The following is an 18,387-nucleotide window of genomic DNA, read 5'->3' on the forward strand; positions in this document are numbered from 1 at the left end:
ACCATCTCACCATAAACTTATCTAGCTTAATCTTAAAGTCTTGGGGTCCTTATTACTGTTTTCCTTCGGCAGCCTGTTCCAGAATTGCACTCACTCTGATGGTTAGAAACCTTACATCTATTTCAAGCATAAATTTTCGACATTTGACAATTTATATCGTTTGTCCTACCGTGTCCACATTAGCACTGAGTTGAATTAGTACCCTCTCCTTCCCTGGTATTATCCCTCTGATATATTTAAAGTGCAATCATATCTCCTCTTATCCTTCTTTTGGTTAGGAAAAATCAACCAGACTCCTCAAGTCTCCTTTGCATGCGACAGACTTTCCATTCTCGGATCATTCCTAGTGGCCCTTCTTTGTACCCGTTCAGTTTGAATTCATCCTTCTTAAACATGGGAGACCAAAACTGCACACAATACTCCAAATGAGGTCTCTGGCAACCTTATATAATGGGACCAGAGACAAGTCAATTATCCTTTCTCAGCCTTATCTTTCCCTCTTTCAAGTGAGGGATAATTATGATCCGCTCTACCTACCTCACGGTGGGTGGAGATAGAACCAACTCCCCAGGTTTTTGCTATCCCAAGCAAAAATATTAGCTGTCCACCACAGTCCTGGGCTCCTCCTGAATCTCCCTGCTGCCCACAGCACAGGCGCCTCCACCCACCCCTGCTGCCCCAGTTCAGGCCTCCCCCCCAACCTCTTTTCCCCTGCCCAGCCTGGGCTCTCCCCACACACCGCACCCCATGCCATCCCAGCCTGGGCTCTCCCCCAGCACCCATGCTCCCAGTCCTGGGCTCTCCCCACACATACCCCGTGCTGCCCCAGCTCTGGGCTCCCCGCCACTTAACCCTCCTTCCACCCCAACCTGGGTCACTGGTAACTTGCTCCCAGAGTGGGTCATTCAGCAAGATTTTGGATGTGCACAGAACACAGACAGGATTGGATTCCCATATGCTTACTGAGACTGCAGTAACATGGAACAATTTCAGCTTATTATTGATTAAAGGATATCTGGATGCATATTATAAGACTGTCTACAGAAATGAGGAAGCGTTGAAGTGCCTTTATTATTCTTATGTTCCATTCTTTGTTTATTGTGGGCAGTTGCAATGCAATATCACAATGTTCCTTTTAAACAAATAAAACTATAAAACAAACAAACAAAGGCAATGGCTGTTAGTAACAATTTAATCCCTAAAAACCACTGAGCATTTCTTGCTCAAGTTTATCAACTTTTTCTACAGCAAATTACAGTGAATCAGTATATTTGATTTGGGAGAAATGAGTAACAGCTGCCCAAATTGAGCTTCCAGCCTCCTGAATTACGAGGGTGTTCAAATCTGAAGGCAGGTGCTAGATTCCCTTTCTGAATATTAGCTAAATCTGGAAAGGAAAGTCAATTTCTGCTTCGATGGCTCAGGGTGGAAATCCCTCTACGTGCCTGTTACTGTATCTAAAGCTGCCCAGGTCAGTAGGGCCTCTCTCCATACTCTTAAATTCTAGTGGGATCCACGTACTCCCTTGCTAGATTCAGATAAAGAGAACTGTCCATTTAGTCTTTAATTCCTTCCTTGGGGGCTGCAAGGTGAGGTCACACCAGTATCTAATCCAGTCTGGGGATGTCTTCTGAAGGGGATATCTAGGGCCAAAGCCTTCTACAACTTGGTACACTCGTTCCCCGATGCAGTGCCACCCGGCTCCTGGCAGTAGGCTCTCCATTGACAGCAAGCTGCGGCAGGTTTCAGCACCATACTCCCTCCTCCCTTTCCTGTTGATAGCGGCCAGGGAATGCTGAGAAATGTAGTTTTCCTGCTCAGAGCTGGCTCTATGGGGAGCTAACCAGGAACTACAGCTCCCAGGGCCCCCTGTTGGTTCAGCTCCCAGCTGGATCCTGCTGGCTGCCTGCAAAATGGGCTGCTCCAAGCACCTGCTTGCTGCTGGTGCTAAAGTGGCCCCTGCCTCCACCATCACCCCACCTGTGCCCAGCCTGGAGCCTGCACAGCACCCAAACTCCATTCCAGAGCTAACCTCTCAACCATCCCACACCCAAGCCCTGCCCCAACCCAGGGCCTGCACCCCAGACCTCGCCCGACCCAAACTCCTTGCAGAGCCTGAGGCAGGTGAGGGAGGCAGGGGATTAAGTCGGGGGGAGGGCTCTGTGCAGTAATATAGTGACTCCTTGGGTCTTTGAATGAGGCTTTATACTTGGGGTGGGGGGGTGAGGGGAGGCAAGCAGTCGGTGGATGGAGAGGAGCAAATCTCCCAAATTCAAAATCTGTGACTGTGTCATTAGTCCTTCAGCTGCTTTCTCTGGGCAGGGTTGTTCCCACAGGAAAGATGTTTGCTTCTTATCCCAGGAGCCATCAGTATGTCTGCTCTTCTCCTAGTCAGCCCACTTGCCAAGCTTGATTGTCCTTGGTTGGGCAGCCCTACTCAAGGATTGCAGCTGTCTGGAGGTACTTTGCCCTCCGCTTCCTCAGTCACCACCTCATTCATGCAACAGGGCAGTTGATTACAAAAGTGGGGAGAGATCTTATTCTGCTGTAAAAAGACCTTTCTTTACCTTAATTACACTATCTTAGGGCCCTTTATAACATATTACCAGGTTCAATACAAAGTCATATACAAGTTAACACAAAAATGCATGATGCAGAGGTTATCTACAACTGCACTGATTGGCCCATTGATTGACTGTGCAGTAATATAGTGACCCTGGTCTTTGAATGAGCTTCATACTTGCCTCATTAATGCAAGCAACAAAATCCATCAAACATATAAAGTGGTTATGACTTATTTACTTGGTCTTAAAGAGAACAAAAGGCCTTGAGTCTCCTCCTGTCATTAACACTGCACTGTACAAAGATTGAATGGCCCATCCCAATTGTGGATGTACTGCAGAGGCAGTTTGAACCTGCAGTTTTATTCCATCACTGCTACAAGCCTCTTTCAGGGCACCATTGCCTAACACTGATTTTCATATTAACCATCAGATCTTGCATCTGAAGAAGTGAGTATTCACCCACGAGAAAGCTCATGTTGCAAACGTCTGTTAGTCTATAAAGGTGCCACAGGATTCTTCATTGCTTGCAGATCCAGACTTCTTTGGCTACCCCTCTGACATGACATCGAATCTTGAACTACCATTGAATGACCTCAATAAAGTGCTCTCAGATGAGCTCCAGACCAGCAAGTATGCCGGTAATTTATTCAGCCAGTGTTTTAGAGAACTGCAATGTTAGAGAGAGTCATGAACTGCTCCAGAGACAATTAATGCAGAGAAGCAGCCAAAATCGCATCAAACATATAGTGGACTATGACTTGTTGCCCGGACTTAAAGGGAACAAAAAACGCTGAGTCTCCTCCTGTCATTAACCCCCCTGCTCAGACAATCGGGATGGAGCTGAGAGGATGGGAGGCTGAGATACTCACCAGAAGCACAAAGGATGGCCCAGGTCACTGGCAGGGGATCACTGCCCCAGCACTACTGCAGCTCCACAGTTTGGGTGGACCTCCCCAGTGAGAGCTGCGAGCACTCCCATATTTACACACACACACACACACACACCTCCTGGTGTTGGGAGAACAGGAGAAAGGAGAAAAGAAGCAAGAGGAGAAAGGAGGGATGGATGGAGGAAGGAGTGGAAACAAAGGACATTTAATGTCCTCAGTGATTCTAAGGGACAAGATCCAGGTTTGGAGACAAATTATGCCTCCTTAAGATCATGCTTTCCATGTAGATTCAACTGTCCACCGGAAATGATCCAGACCGAGACAGTTTCAAACCTCAGGAGAGCTCCTAACCCTCTAAACAGGGACATCTGTTTTCTGAAGTAAAAAATCACCAAAGAGGAAGGAGAAAACAGAAAGAGGTTCCTCCTATAGCGCTCAGGTGCGTAGACACAGCATTCCCCCAGTCCTCAAGAAGAGACCTGGAGAAGGAGCTTGCTGAAGCAAAGCCACAGAGGTCTCTGGGGTTTCCTGGCCCCTCGCCCTGTCCTGCCTGGCTGATGTCTGCATCTCTCCTGTGAGTCACTACCTCCCCACACACCTTTGGCCAATAGTCTGAGGTCCTGCCAAAGGCCTTTTGTGATGTCACCGCCACACCCCTCCCCTTGCTGGGCTGTCTGCCCTGGCCAGAGCCACTTTGGAGGTTTGAGCTGCTCCCTGTGGATCACCTCAAGGAGCATTCGTTCTAGGAAGCAAGCCGGGTGAACAGGAAAACATCAGGCCCATTTGCTCCCAAGGTAAACTCGATGCAGTTTAAAAATTAGTCGGGTTTGTGCCAGAAGAACCATTAGAGCATCTAATCTGACCCGACATATCACAGGCCTCTGTATGACACACTAGCTACTTTTGGGGTAAACACATTCAGAAAGGCATCTAGTCTTCATGAAATGGCGATCACGAGAGCGGAGAATCCCACCACTCGTATTAACTTGTTCCTGTGGTGAATCAGCCTCGCTGTTGAGTATTTGTGCCTTAATTGTAATAGTTGTCTCTTTCACCTTCCAGCCATTCGGTTTTATGTCTTTCTCTGCTGCATTCAAAGCCCAGCTGTAATCTTTTCCTGCAGTAAGGCACTTCAACATTTCAATGAAGTCACCTTTCAATCTTCTTTGAGAAGCTAAACAGGTTGAGCTCTTTCAATAGCTCACTAGAAGGCATTTTCTCAGCCCTCAGAACATTTGGTGGCTCTTTGCTGCCTCAACTCCAGTTTTCACCTGCATCTTTTCAAATGAGGACACCAAAACTGGAGGCAGTGATGAAATCAGTCTCCCACTGATACCATGTCACCCTCCTGTGACGTTCTTGACATAATCTGTAACTGTATAGATCACCGTTCAACCACTGTTCTATATTTGCAGCCAATATTGTATAAAGGTGGTCATAAGGTCTATGGAAGAGTTATGATTGGCTGATTATAATTATGCTATCTCACGAAGAAGTATGTATCATTTTTGTAGTTGACATTATGAATATTGGCTCTATGCTGCCTGTATTTCAAGCTTGTGCTATGCTTCTGAGAACACCCCAGCCAGACAAGTGGTGTCAGCTCTGCCTAGCCTGCTTGATGGCCCATTAAGGACCATCAGCTATACAATTGACCCATTGAGGAAAGAAGAAGCAGATATGCCTTGTAAGCTCAACAGATTATTGCAGGGACCTGCCTATGGACAGAACTCTAAGGTTTCCCGATGTATCGGCGTGCTGGATAGAGTGTCCTTGGGACAAAAGCAAGACCACAGCAGAGTCTATAGAAGCTGGCGCCTCATCTCCCATCTTGTCTTCAGTCCTGCTTCACCTCTGGACTTTTCTAAATCGCATAATCGGTAGCAGGATTGGAATAAGACCCAAAGCCCTGATTTTCAAACCCCTACACATCGGATCTTAAATTTCCGACATTGTGATCTGGTAAAAGTGCTCTCAGATGGGCTCTAGACCAGCAGCAGTGCAGTAAATATTCAGCCAGTATTTTAGGAGAACTGGAATGTCAGAAAGAATCATGAACTGCTCAGAGACAATTAATGTGAAAGCAGCAAAATTCATCAAACATTACAACTGTATGACTTATTTACTTGGACTTAAAAAAGAACAGCAAGACCTGAGTCTCCTCTCTGGCAATAACCCCCTGCTCAGACAATCAGGGGTGAGAAACTGAGGATGGGGAGGCTGAGAGTTCTCACTGGGGAGAGCCCAAAGGATGTTGCCCAGGTCACACAGTGGGGATCACTGCCCCTCAACACACACACACACACACAACCCTCTCCTGGTTTTGGGAGGGAACAGAAGAAGGATCAAAGAAGCAAGAGGCAGAAGAAAGGAGGAGGGGGATGGATGAAAAGGTGAAACAAAGGACAAACCCCAGTATACAGATGAATCTAATGGACAAAATCCCAGGTACACAATAAAATTCTGCCTCCATAAGCTCGTTTTTTCATGCCTAGAATTCAACTCTCACCAGATGACTGAGACTGAACAGGTTTCAAACCTGGGGAAGCTACTGGCTGTGATTTGTCAGTCCTCAAGGCCAGCCGGGTGACATGTAAATAACTTACAATCATTAGGGAAAAATTAGTATCAAGATTCCAACTCTAGCAGTCAGACAACATTGGTTCAATTTACAAAGAGATTACTTTTTGTATTCATGGATTCCCCCCAAATTAGGAAGGGCCTGTGACCACAGGTCCTGCAGGAGAGTCTAAAAGGGGTAGGTCTACATCCCTTTTCTCTTTGTGCATAGTCCTGCCTGCTCCTTTTCAGTTTCTGTTCTGCTACCACAGTACTGATCCAGCACATTCTTCAGTAGCATAGGAAAGGGCAGGCACCATCACACAAGGACTAATACAGAGGGAACCATGCCAAATACACAACAAACAAATGAAAACAAGAGATGAAAATATTATTTTTTCATTAATCCCTTTCAGTGACAGCAACCTCCGTGGCTAGGTATAACAATAGTAGATACAGCATTTTTCAGTTTGAAATGATTTTCAAGTTGTGGGTGCCCCTTTATGAACAGTAATTGCCTACATCTGTATGACACAAGTACTACTCAATTCCATTAAACCTGGGGTTTTGCTCAATTACACACGATATCTTAGAATTTTTCTGCAGCATATTCATCATCACATACATCACCTACAAGACTCCAGCCATAACAAGGGAGTTTGCTTTATAGGGGTTTGAAATTATTAAGAAGTGACCCAGCACTTTTACTCGAATTAGTAACAGCTCAGGATAAAGTAGATCTCCTGAGTCCACTTATGTAGCTATTTAAATGTAACCTAATTATAAGGTGGCCTAACTTACTGATATTTTTGACACATTTTCAAAAAGTGGCCTCTATTTAAATCCCATACAAATATCTGTACACACTTTCTGAGCACTGCAAGTCTGAATCTATCACCTGTGCATGCATCTGCTGTTACCACAAGTATGCACATGCTGCTATTTGCATAGAAAGCTTCTACACGCCTGAATAGAGGAGGATCCCTTTGAAAATGTGGCCTTTTAATTTATATTTCATATTACTCACAAGAGTAGCCTAAAAACAACAACAGGATATAAACAGGCCCTGGCATCAAATGAATAAGGAACAATATAAAAAATCAGCAGTACTTTATAAAGAGGACAGGAACAAAATATACATTAACCATAAAACCAACAGATAAAAACAAAACCCAGAATTTCCCCAGGTGCAATCTAACAGGACAATTTTGCCTTCATAACTCTAGCAATACTCATCTATTTCAGCATGTAATGATCCTGTTTAAAGTATCCAGAAACAATAAGCTCCAGCCACGGTGCTTGTACATGTTCACTTTGTTGAGTGTGGCTCACATATCTGGACCTCCCAGCTGTTAACAGCTTCACCAACCACCCCTCTGTCTTTGCTTCTGTGTATGTCACTTCATTCATGTGAAAATACTGCAAGGTGTCTGAAGTCCCAAATGCAGGCGGCTCTGAAATCAGGCTGCCCAAGCTTGGCGCGAGCGCTCTTCCTCCGGTCCCGCGGCGGGTCCGTCTTCCAGCGGCTCGGTTGAAGCTCTGCCGGCATGCCTCGGCAGGTCCGCGACCGGGGCGGCAACCTGCGCGGTCTCTGCGAGACTCGGCGGGCAGCGGGAAGCGGGACCGCGCGGTCATGCCTGCGGCAGGTCGCTTCGTCCGGGCTCGGTGGACCTGCGCGGGTAACACGCTTCAACGAACCAAATACGCCCCGAGGAAGCGGCGCTGGCCGCTACACTTGGCGCGCTGGTGTCTAGAAACGCCCCTGCGGCCACTTGTCCTTCTGTAAACCTATCGCAGTGTCCTCCCCCAACTGCCTCCTTTGTAGTTTTCAATTCTACACCATTGAAATCAATGGAATTTTTCCATTGACTTCAATGAAACAGATAAGACCCTTCCTTGATTTCCACCCAGTTCTTTCTATTATGATTTGCTTTGCCAATCCAGGTTCAGGAGCCTCATTGTTCTAGAGCACTGTCTAACAAAACAATGGTCCCATTACCCCAAATATTCTATAGCATCATGCAAAGATGCCAGAAATGCAATCCAGTCGAATTACCTTGATAACCTCTGGGTGTAATCTTATACTAATATCTGTGGTTTCTAATTCTATCAATTACCCCAGACAATTAAATTAAGGGGGTTAGAAGTTACACAGTGGTTTCTGAGAGCAACTGTTTTGAAAATCCAGTTAAAAATGTATTTTAAAAGGTAAATAAATGCCTAATCTTTACCTGAAACACAAGCAATATGAATTTTTTTAAATGTATTGCTACCATCTCCAAATATCATCCTCTCTCCCAGTGAAATCCTGCTGATACCCCTGCACTTTTTCATTTCCACCCATGCCCTTTCCCTTTTTGCCTTTACAGAGAATATTCAAATTTGTTAGTCTCTAAGGTGCCACAAGTACTCCTCATTCTTTTATGCTTAATGATGTACTTCTAATAAAAGAGAATTTAATTCTATTTTTGCCTAAGTGACTCTGACTTTCAAATTATATTTAAACATAGGAACTTATGGAATGGTTTAGGAATAAAAATAAATTAACATGTACAGAAATATATGAAATAGAAAAACAAATAGGACAATTTCACTGCTCTACATGGGAAAACCCACACAGAGCTTATTTCATCTTGTGAATTTTTCTGCAGACTAAGCTAAGGAAGGGAAAGAAAGAGTTTCTCTAATTGTTTTAAACCACGGATGAAAGAACCTAACATGATCACCCTTGATTAACATACTTATTATATAATATATAAACAGAAACCAGGAGACAACCCTGAGCCACGAAAATAAATAAGGGAAGCTTTCACAAGAATCAAAACAAAGCATCATTTCAGAATCTGTAAACAACTGAGCCATTGATCCTAAAACTCATATTATAGGTAGACATGCACCTCTTTCTCTCTATTTGAAATATTTAGATAACATCCTTAATGTTTTATTATTCTTCATGTCTCACATTAATCAGCTTTTTATATTGATAGTTTCCCAATGTATCCTCTGCCAAGAAATGGACTTTGTGCAGAGAGAAAAATCCATTTCTAGTGCCAAAGATATTGATAATTAACATTTATGTCATGAAACTTGTAATACCAGTTTGCTAAAATAAAAGCTAAGCTTTTCATTATTATTTTAGAGTTTAATTTAGTCATCCAAGGTTACTCAGCTTCATGTTTTATATAAATTACTACAGGGCAGGGACTTAACTCCTCTTGATACGACCTGTTTTGGAATTATGACTAACTACAAATAAGGAGGTTCGCAACCTTGTTTGAATATCTGATCCGGCCTTGAAAAGAAGGTGATTTATGGGATCGACAAACCCTCATCATTTCAAGAATCGAAGCATCTGAGAGCAAAGATTTTCCTCTATAACACTTACAAAGAGCGGAGCAAATCAGTTAAGTCTCTACTAGAAGCTACAACTTTGTTTATGTAAAGAGTCATACAAAGGTTACAAGAGGTCAAAAGGAGCAATGAGTCACTGCCAGTAAGAGTATGGATTTTAGAACAAATAAATGGCTACATACTGCATAAAAAATTGGAAGTTTGGAAACTACTTCTCTGATAATTCGAGCACTAGCCATGCTGAAAGCATGTTCTAATTTTACCATTTGGTATAATGCTTTTGAAAATACTGAAAGTACATGCCGATGGTCAACTAAACCGTCATAGAAAATTCAAGCCCTATTTTACATGATGGGTGAGACATTGAAAACTTGCATGACTTAGAAATACCAGTCCCATTAAGAGTTAATAGGACTTATGTTCCTAAATCACTTACTCTCTTTTGAAAAATCTCACCCATTTTCGTTCCAGGGCTACTACTTTGCCAATCACCAGTATTTTTAAAAAGATAGTACATTTTTGTAATTATCTGGCATAATAAAAGCACCAAAATTGTTTCACTGGAAAGAAACAAATCCAGAAACCTAAAAATACTGCAGCACTTCTGTTCCACTTTCTGTACCAATGATGAGAGGATTCTGTAGAAGACAGACTTTTTTACAGGATCTGAAGAATTTCTATAGTAATCAAACATATATGCCCATATTAAGCACCATAGACTGCCAAATTCAGAGAAACGAAAACACTCTAGACTTGTGCATGAATCACTTTTATGTGTTGTTTCCAAATGCCCTTCCCTGAGATTCTTATGGTGATCTGTGGAGGAGGAGGGAAGAATTCTGAAGATAAAGAGTAAATTCCAGTGCCATTTCTATGATTGTGGAACCATGGGAAGCCAGGGGCACTGAATTTATCACAGTATTTACATTACTGCTTAAATCCAAATGTTTCACCCTATTTTCTAGAATACTTCACCTTGGTTAAAAAGAACCAAGCAAAATCAGTGCATTACCTTGATAATACAATTAGGGCATTACCGATGCACCCAAACGTGTAGATTGTGCAAGGAATATCAGAGTTGCAACCTGTATAAATTGATGAGCTTTGCTGCCTTGTGCAGGTACCTTACTGTAAAGGAGCTAAAACTGTTTTTCTTTAATAATTGTATTCTCTACCATGCATTGTCAGGGATTGAAGAAAGCACATACCCAGCTTTCATTATCTAGAGATAACCTTTGGAAATGTAAACCAGTGCAGGACCTGTCTTCCCACCAGTCTGAAACTGGCAGTTCCAGAGCTTCTATTCCGCCACTCCCCCAATGCTGCCAAGCACTAGCTGTAGCTTTGGTCAGTTTCCTGCTGTTATTATTCAGAACCCCAGGGAGTGGCCAGTAAAACTGAGAAAAATGAATTTTACTCTTTCAGGAAAAGTAAGTTCAAAGGCAGAGATCAGGAGCACAGGAGCTATTCATGAGAAGCTCAATCCCGCTTCCCTCACTCCCATGGGTAGGAGGAGGGAGGGGATTTCTCACTTTGGGTCTTGAAAAGAAACAAGAGTGAAAAACAGGGTGGTGCTGGGCTATGGGGAGAATCCTGTATTGTAGTCAGAAGTACTGCTGAGTCTGTGTGGGAGCATTGTGCAGTTATGAATTATTGTGGGGCTGTAGGGGAAGGGCACTGGGGAGGAGGAAGGAAGGGAGGGAAATCTGTGCATTGTGAAACTAGAGCTGAAGTGGGGTTTCTGTGTGGGATTGCTGGGCAGCTGTGGTGGGGCTGTGGGCAGGGATGTGCTGGGGCGAGGTGTGTGTACACAGCACTGTTACATTTAATGGTGGAAGAGTTGTAGGGGTTGCTGGGCAGGGAGCTCTGTGGCACAGCATGAAGCCCCCCAATAAGAAGAGCACGCTATTTTCTGCAGCCAGGCAGACCAGAGTGTGCCTCTGGCTCCCCAGGATCGCACCTGTGTCTGTCTGTCTCCCCAGCTCCTGCTTGATGTTCCTGATAGTTCCAGCTTGCGATCTGCTCACCCTCCCCTCCGTCCATCCTTCCACTCCTTCCCTCGTCTCTCCATCGCTTGTCACCTGTCCTGTCCTGCTCTCATCCGTCCCTGCCCCCCTTCGTCCCCTCCGTCCCGTCCTACGCCCCCAGCCCTGTCCTCCGTCCCGTCCCGATCTCCATCCGTCCTGCCTCCGTCCCATCCTCGTCCCCAGCTCTGTCCTCTGTCCTGTCCCTAATCCATCGGCTCCCCTCCACGTTCATTTGCAGCCCAGCTCAGCCCCGGTCCTCTCGCCAGGTGGGGCCGGAGCAGCTCCCCTACGCTGCGATCCAGCACCAGGCACCACAGGGCACCGGGCAGGCTGTGCAGGAGTAGGGAGAGGATACTCGCATTGCTGGCACCTGCCTGCCTCAGGACTTTCTCACTGCCCGCAGCGAGGATCGCCAGGGAGGGCAACAGCGTGTTCAGCGAGCCGTGTCCAATTGGCCGGGTGGCTGCTTGCAGACAACACGGGGAGAAGAACCAGACGGCCCTGTAACGCAGCCGCTGCTCAGGACCCGGATCCACGCTGCTGTGGCTGCAGGATCCATCAGAGTGCCACGGGAGGCAGGGGACACCCACACCCGGGGAAGTGTCTCAGGGGCTGCTCGGGCTGGGAGGCCCGAAGCGGAGAGTCCAGCTGAGAGGAGGAGGCTCAAGGGGGAGAGTAAAAACGTTGCACCAAAAATATGAAAAAGTTGCCGAACATAAACCCTTTAATTACAGCTCGGACGGGGCCCCTCTGGAGCAGGGGCGGGAGCCAGCCGCAGTCCCCGCCGCCGAGAACGCGGCGGCAGCAGCTGGCAGGGCGGGCGGCGCGAGACAGCTCCGGGATTCCCTGCTCGCGCCGCTGCCACCGGGGAGCCGCTGCTGCTGCGAAGCTGGTGCGCGGGAGTGGAGGGGGTGTCCTCGCGGGCGGGCTCGCGCGCCCAGAGTATCGGCCGCGCCCATCGTTGAGAGACTGTCACGCCGCGCGACCAAGCCGCCACGTTATGTCACCGCCCTCTGCCCCCGCCCAGCAAGCGTGATCACATCGGGCTCCGCCGCTGCCGCCGTGGCAACCCACTAAAGCAAACGTTCTCGGAACGTGTGGGGCAGGGAGGGGAAGAAATGGGCCGTGACGCAAACAAAGCAGCTGGCTACAACGGCGCGCGGCAATGGCGTCGGCGAGAGGAGTCCGCCCCGCTCAGCGGCGGATGCAGGACAGGACGGAGGACGGAGGGCGAGACTGGATGGAGACAGGACGGGACAGAGGACAGGGCTGGGGATGCAGGGATGGGACAGGAGGGGACAGAGGGGCAGGGACCGGATGGAACCGGACGGGACGGAGGACAGGCTGCGGGGATGCAGGGACGGGACGGAGGCAGGGGACGGATGGGAGCAGGACGGGAGGAGACCCAGGGCTGGGGATGCGAGGACAGGACCAAAGGGGCAGAGGCGGACAGATGGACACCAGAGCGGGGCAGGACAGAGGACAGGATGGAGGCATTGGGAAGGGAGTGAAGGATGGAGCGGAGAGGAGTGACCAGATGCATAGCGTAGGCTATCAGGCTACATTGGTGGGCTAGAGAGACAGACAGAACCTGAGTGCGCCAGCCCGTTGGGAGGCTAGAGGCACACTGGCTCGCCTGGCCGTGATGCTATAGCGTGCCCTATTTCCTGATGTGCCTAAGGCATTTCTATGTTATTCCACCCAACATTCCTATGTACCATAACATTCTTATGTGCTGAATAAGGCACATAGCATTCCTATGTTCCTCAGCACCCGGGAGGGGTGTGTGTGTGTGTGCCTTTCCTATACTTATGTGTGCTGATCCCAATTGCCATGGTAGTAGAACTGTAGAGCTGAAGGTAGCAGGCAGGACTATGCACAAGAGAAAAGGATGTAGACCTGCCCTTTGCCTCCCCTACCCAGGACCTGTAGTCCCTGAGCCCTTCCCTAATTTGTGGGAACCAAAGGAATATAAAAAACCATCTCCTGTAAATTGGACAATGTTGTCCCTGACTGCTAGAGTTGGAATCTTTGATACTAATTTTTCCTAATGATTGTAGGATTTATTTACAGTCACCTGGCTGGCGCTTTGAGGACTGACAAATCACAGCCAGAAGCTCTTTGATTTTGGAAGGCCCCAGATCATTTTGCAGCTGGAAGTGAGCAGCACCACTCAGGCTACCGTTGATACATTAGGACCATCACAAGTTCTTCTGCTGAGCATCCCAGCATGACGTTTGACCACAAAGGGGCAGACAAATGAGAAGAGGCAATATATTATGTGAGTGGGCTCAGGGATGAAGACAAAGGACTAATCCCTGAAGCGTTGACACTGGCTCCCACTGCTGGCTGGGTCCAAGTCACATAGGCCAAAATTTCCATGCTTGAGTGCCTATAGTTTATGTAGCTAAATCATTGACTTTAATAGGGTATTAGAGCAGTGGGAAGCTACTCCAGCCATTGATCTTTTCCATTTTGCATACTCTGAGGAGGAGGTGCTTCCTTGTGTCCCCCTTGCAAGGATTCCAGCACCCACAGGTTACTCATGTGGGTATTGAACATAGAATTTTCTACCATGCAAAAATACATTTTGTTTTCAAACAATCCAAGGACTTAGTTGACCACGGAGAGATTTTTTTAGAAAAGAGGGCAAAATAGCTGACATTTCAAAAGAAATCACTGTTTAATTTTCTTTATAGTTCAAACATTATTTTAAGGAGTTGAACTCAAGATGTTCCTGAGTTTAACAATGAAGCTTGTATACATAGCTCCCAGAATGGAACCTGTGCAAACAAAAAATAAACAATAATAGTGTCTTTTAAATTCACTGTATTTTAAAGACACACACAGGAGAAGAATCAGCCAGGCTGATTCATTGTATTCCCTGTGCTGATGAAGGAATTAGAGACAATAACAGAGCTTGAAGCAAAACCAGCTAAAGCCACCAAACCAACTGGAGGGTTAAATCTATCAATCAGCAGTAAATATGAAATATAGGGGTGGGATCAGGCGTGCCCTGAGGAGAAGCAGAGAACTCCTCTTCCCCAATTGTCAGAAGAGGAAGGTGCTGGGATTTTTATCCGAATGCCCTCCTGAGTCTGTTTAGAGATTGGTTCTTCTTTGCACATTATAAGCTGTCCCAAGTTTGCATAGTCTCTGATACTGTGAATTTACATGAAGAAAGTAGAGTAAGTAGTAAGAGTTCTTCCAATTTTAAACTAGATGTATATTAAATTAAATCTGTGCTAATTAATCAGAGGCATAAAGAGTATTTAAGACAACGAAAAGCTCAGCCCCTCTCACCCACCCTCTCTCCATCACCATTGTCCAACTTTCTCTGGATGTGTTTTATGGATAAACTGAACTGATCTGACTGGCTGAATCAAACAATAAGTTGTTCTAAACGAATCCACGATGCTTCAGGGCAATAACTGTTTGAAACATCTGTTCACTTTACTGCTTCAACATTCAGCTAGAAAATTATTAGATCATATATTCTGATAATTTGAACGAAACAAAGTCATCGTAACAGAACATTGAGAGAGGATCAAAGCCTTAGGTTTTGAAAATAAATATCACACATCAACATTTTTTCCATAAATGCTTGACAGCGGGAGACCATTATCCTAAGATAACATTCTCAGCAGAGAGATGATCTCTTAATTAGAGCAATATGTAAACTACTTTAGGATGCTTGATATAAATCCTGCAAACTGATTCATTGATACTTTTACTAAGATGAATTTTGATATCATGGGATGAAATCCTGGCTATTGTAGTTTATAGAACGAGGAGTACTCGTGTCACCATAGAGACTAACACATTTATTTGGGCATAAGCTTTCATGGGCTAAAACCCACTTCATCAGATGCATGCAGTGGAAAATACAGTAAGAAGATACATATACAGAGAACATGAAAAAATGGGGTTGCCATACCAACTCTAACAAGATTAATCAATTAAGGTGGGATATTATCAGCAGGAGAAAAAAACTTTTGTAGTGATAATCAGGATAGCAAACAGTTGACAAGAAGGTAGAGAGTAACACTAGGGAAAAAATTAGCATGAAATTTTTTGGAAAAGTTATTTTGTTGAAGAATTGCGACTTTTGGGTCTGTAATCAGCGTCTAGGGAGGTTGAAGTGTTCTCCGACTGGTTTTGAATGTTATAATTCTTGACGTCTGATTTGTGTCCTTTTATTCTTTTATGTAGAGACTATCTGGGTTGGCCAATGTATATAGCAGAGTGGCATTGCTGGCACATGATGGCATATATCACGTTGGTAGATGTGCAGGTGAAGGAGCCCCTGATGGTGGGGCTGATGTGAGGTGGAGTCCTATGTTTATGGTGTCCCTGAATAGATATGTGGACTGAGTTGGCAACTGGCTTTGTTGCAAGGATAGGTTCCTTAGTTATTATTGTTGTTGTGTAGTGTGTGCTTGCTTCAGGTTGGGGAGGAGCTGTCCTGTAGCGAGGACTGTCCTGTCTCCCAAGGTCTGCAGTGAGGATCATCCCTTCAGGATGGGTTGTAGATCCTTGATGATGCGCTGGAGGTTTTAGTTGGGGGCTGAAGGTAGCCCGGCTAGTGATGGCGTTCTGTTATTTTCTTTGTTAGGCCTGTCCTGTGGTAGGTCATCAGAGGTACTCTTCTGGCTCTGGAACACCTGGCATTGGCCACTGTCGGTAGACAGAATGCTGGGCCTAGATGGACCTTTGGTCTGAGCCGGTGCGGCCGTTCTTATGTATTCTTATGCTTGGGAAAATGACTAGCAACCTGGCTACCATGGCATGACCTGCGACAACTGATTGCCTCCCCTTGTGCACCAGAACATCATTACAGAAAGGAAGCTTGTAATGCAGGGCCAGATAATGGATGGCAGGATAGCCTCCTGCTGTGCTGTTTAGTTTATACTATGTCACAGTGCAGTGTTTCTTTACAAAGGGCAATTGTTTTGCTACTTTCCTTAAGTAAGGGGACTAGGTGAAAATAAGATGAAAAATTCCAGCTTTTGTTGGATATTGTTTATCTGCTCCTTTTACATTCAGGAGTAATAACCAGAACTTTCACTGGAAAACTGAAGTTGCATAAAATGAGTTTTGTTTTAATACAGTTTAATTTAATTACTTTCAATTCTCTGATAAACACAGCATTGAGTGGTGAAAAAGGGACTGTCACAAAGATGAGAATGGCAATAAAATATATACACAGAAAACAACAGATGAGTAAGAGCTTCATTGTTTAAATAGTATAGAAAGAAAAACTATTATATATTAAGAAAAAAATAGAAAATTAACAAACCAAAAACCCTTCATTTAACGTTACTTACGTTTGCTTTCATCAATAAAATAAACCATAAAATAATTAGGAAATACAAAGTCAAGATTTTCAAAAACGATTAAAGGTTACGAAATTTTCACGTTCTCTTGTTAGCAAATGTCCAAATAAATTATTTGCCTGGGCACCCATAATTCAGTCCTCTTGTGCATTTCCATGATGATGCAGACTTTCATTACCTGATCCCAGGAAGAAGATCAGCAGGAAGAAATGGAATAAGAGGAAAGAAGATGAGAAAGAGGAAAGGAGGAAGAGAGGAAGTCCAAAGGACAAATTTCAAACACCATAGCAGTCACAGATTCATAAATTCCAAGGCCGAGAAAAGGAACCCTCTGGTCTGACTTTCTATTTAACGCCGATGCCATTGAATTTCCTGAAAATAATTCCCACAGAAATTAAAGCTGAGATTGTTTAGAAAATCACACAATCTTGATTTTTTTAAAAAAGGCCAGTTGTGGAGGATCCAGCACAACCCTTGGTGAATAATGGCTCCAAACCCTGAGGTTAAAAATCTGCGCTTTCTCTCTGGTGTGAATTGGTCTAGGCTTCAACTTTCAGCCATTGTCTGCTCTTAACCTTTATCTGCTAAAGTAGAAAGAGCTCATTAGTAAATATTTCTTCCCTTAGGCTCACCGTAGCAGCCTTCTCTTTGAATGAGCTCCTGTACTCTGTCAGCACAAGTGTTTGCCTAATCCTTTCATCATTCATGTGGCTCTTCTGTGAACCCTGTCAATGTGAGAGCATCTGTCTCAAACTGTGGACACCAGAAGTGGACACAATTTTCCAGGAAGTGAATTTGCACCAGTGCTCAGTACACAAATATGGAACCTCTCTATTTCTACTTGAGATTCTGCTCTTTGTATGGCTCCAAGAGTCACATTTGCCTTGGCCACTGGGAACTCATGGGAGCTGATTATCCCCCATGACTAAGTCTTTTTGCAGAGGCTAGTGGTTCCCAGGTTTGAATCCTCTACTCTTATTACACAGAGCCTATATTTTGTCTTACGCTTTCTACACAGGTGATGACTTCTTTCGACAAAATCTAAACACAGAAATGAAAAAAACTCACAAAGTATCTCCTCCCCACCAATCCCCTTAGTTCTCCACAGAGAGACAGCAAAGATGGAGCTTGCTGCAAAGCAGGCTGAGGGTCTCAGGGCTTCCCCTGCCCCACATCCCTGTCCTGCCTGGCTGTTGTCAAGGGAGCTCTGTGATAGTCACATCACACCTCATCATCTTTGCCCAATAGGCACAGATTCCTGCCAAAGGCCTTTGTGAAAGTCACTGCCACTCACCTTTCCCTTGCAGGCCTGATGTCTGCCAGCCCCTGGCCCAGCTTGATTCGATGTTTGAGTTGCACTTACAGATCTCCCACTTGGTCATTATTGATTCTGGGGAGCAAGCAGGCTACAGTAAAACAGCAGAGTCTGTTCCTCACCCACAATGAGTTTTTTTCACAGAGTGTCAGTTGAGAAACAATTTGATGGCCCTAATCCGGCCTCTATTTCTCAGGCTGTGAAATTTCCACACACTTTGCAGCACCATATTAAGCCCAATACGACACTTGGAGGAATTCACTAAAAGGCACCTTCAGGAGATGACAGCAAGTTGTGATGTGAGGATGGCTAGAGCAGAATCCACCTTTCCCCTAGGTAATTTGT

Source organism: Mauremys reevesii, linkage group 17 (genome assembly GCF_016161935.1).
Source record: "Mauremys reevesii isolate NIE-2019 linkage group 17, ASM1616193v1, whole genome shotgun sequence".
In the NCBI taxonomy this organism is placed as follows: domain Eukaryota; kingdom Metazoa; phylum Chordata; order Testudines; family Geoemydidae; genus Mauremys; species Mauremys reevesii.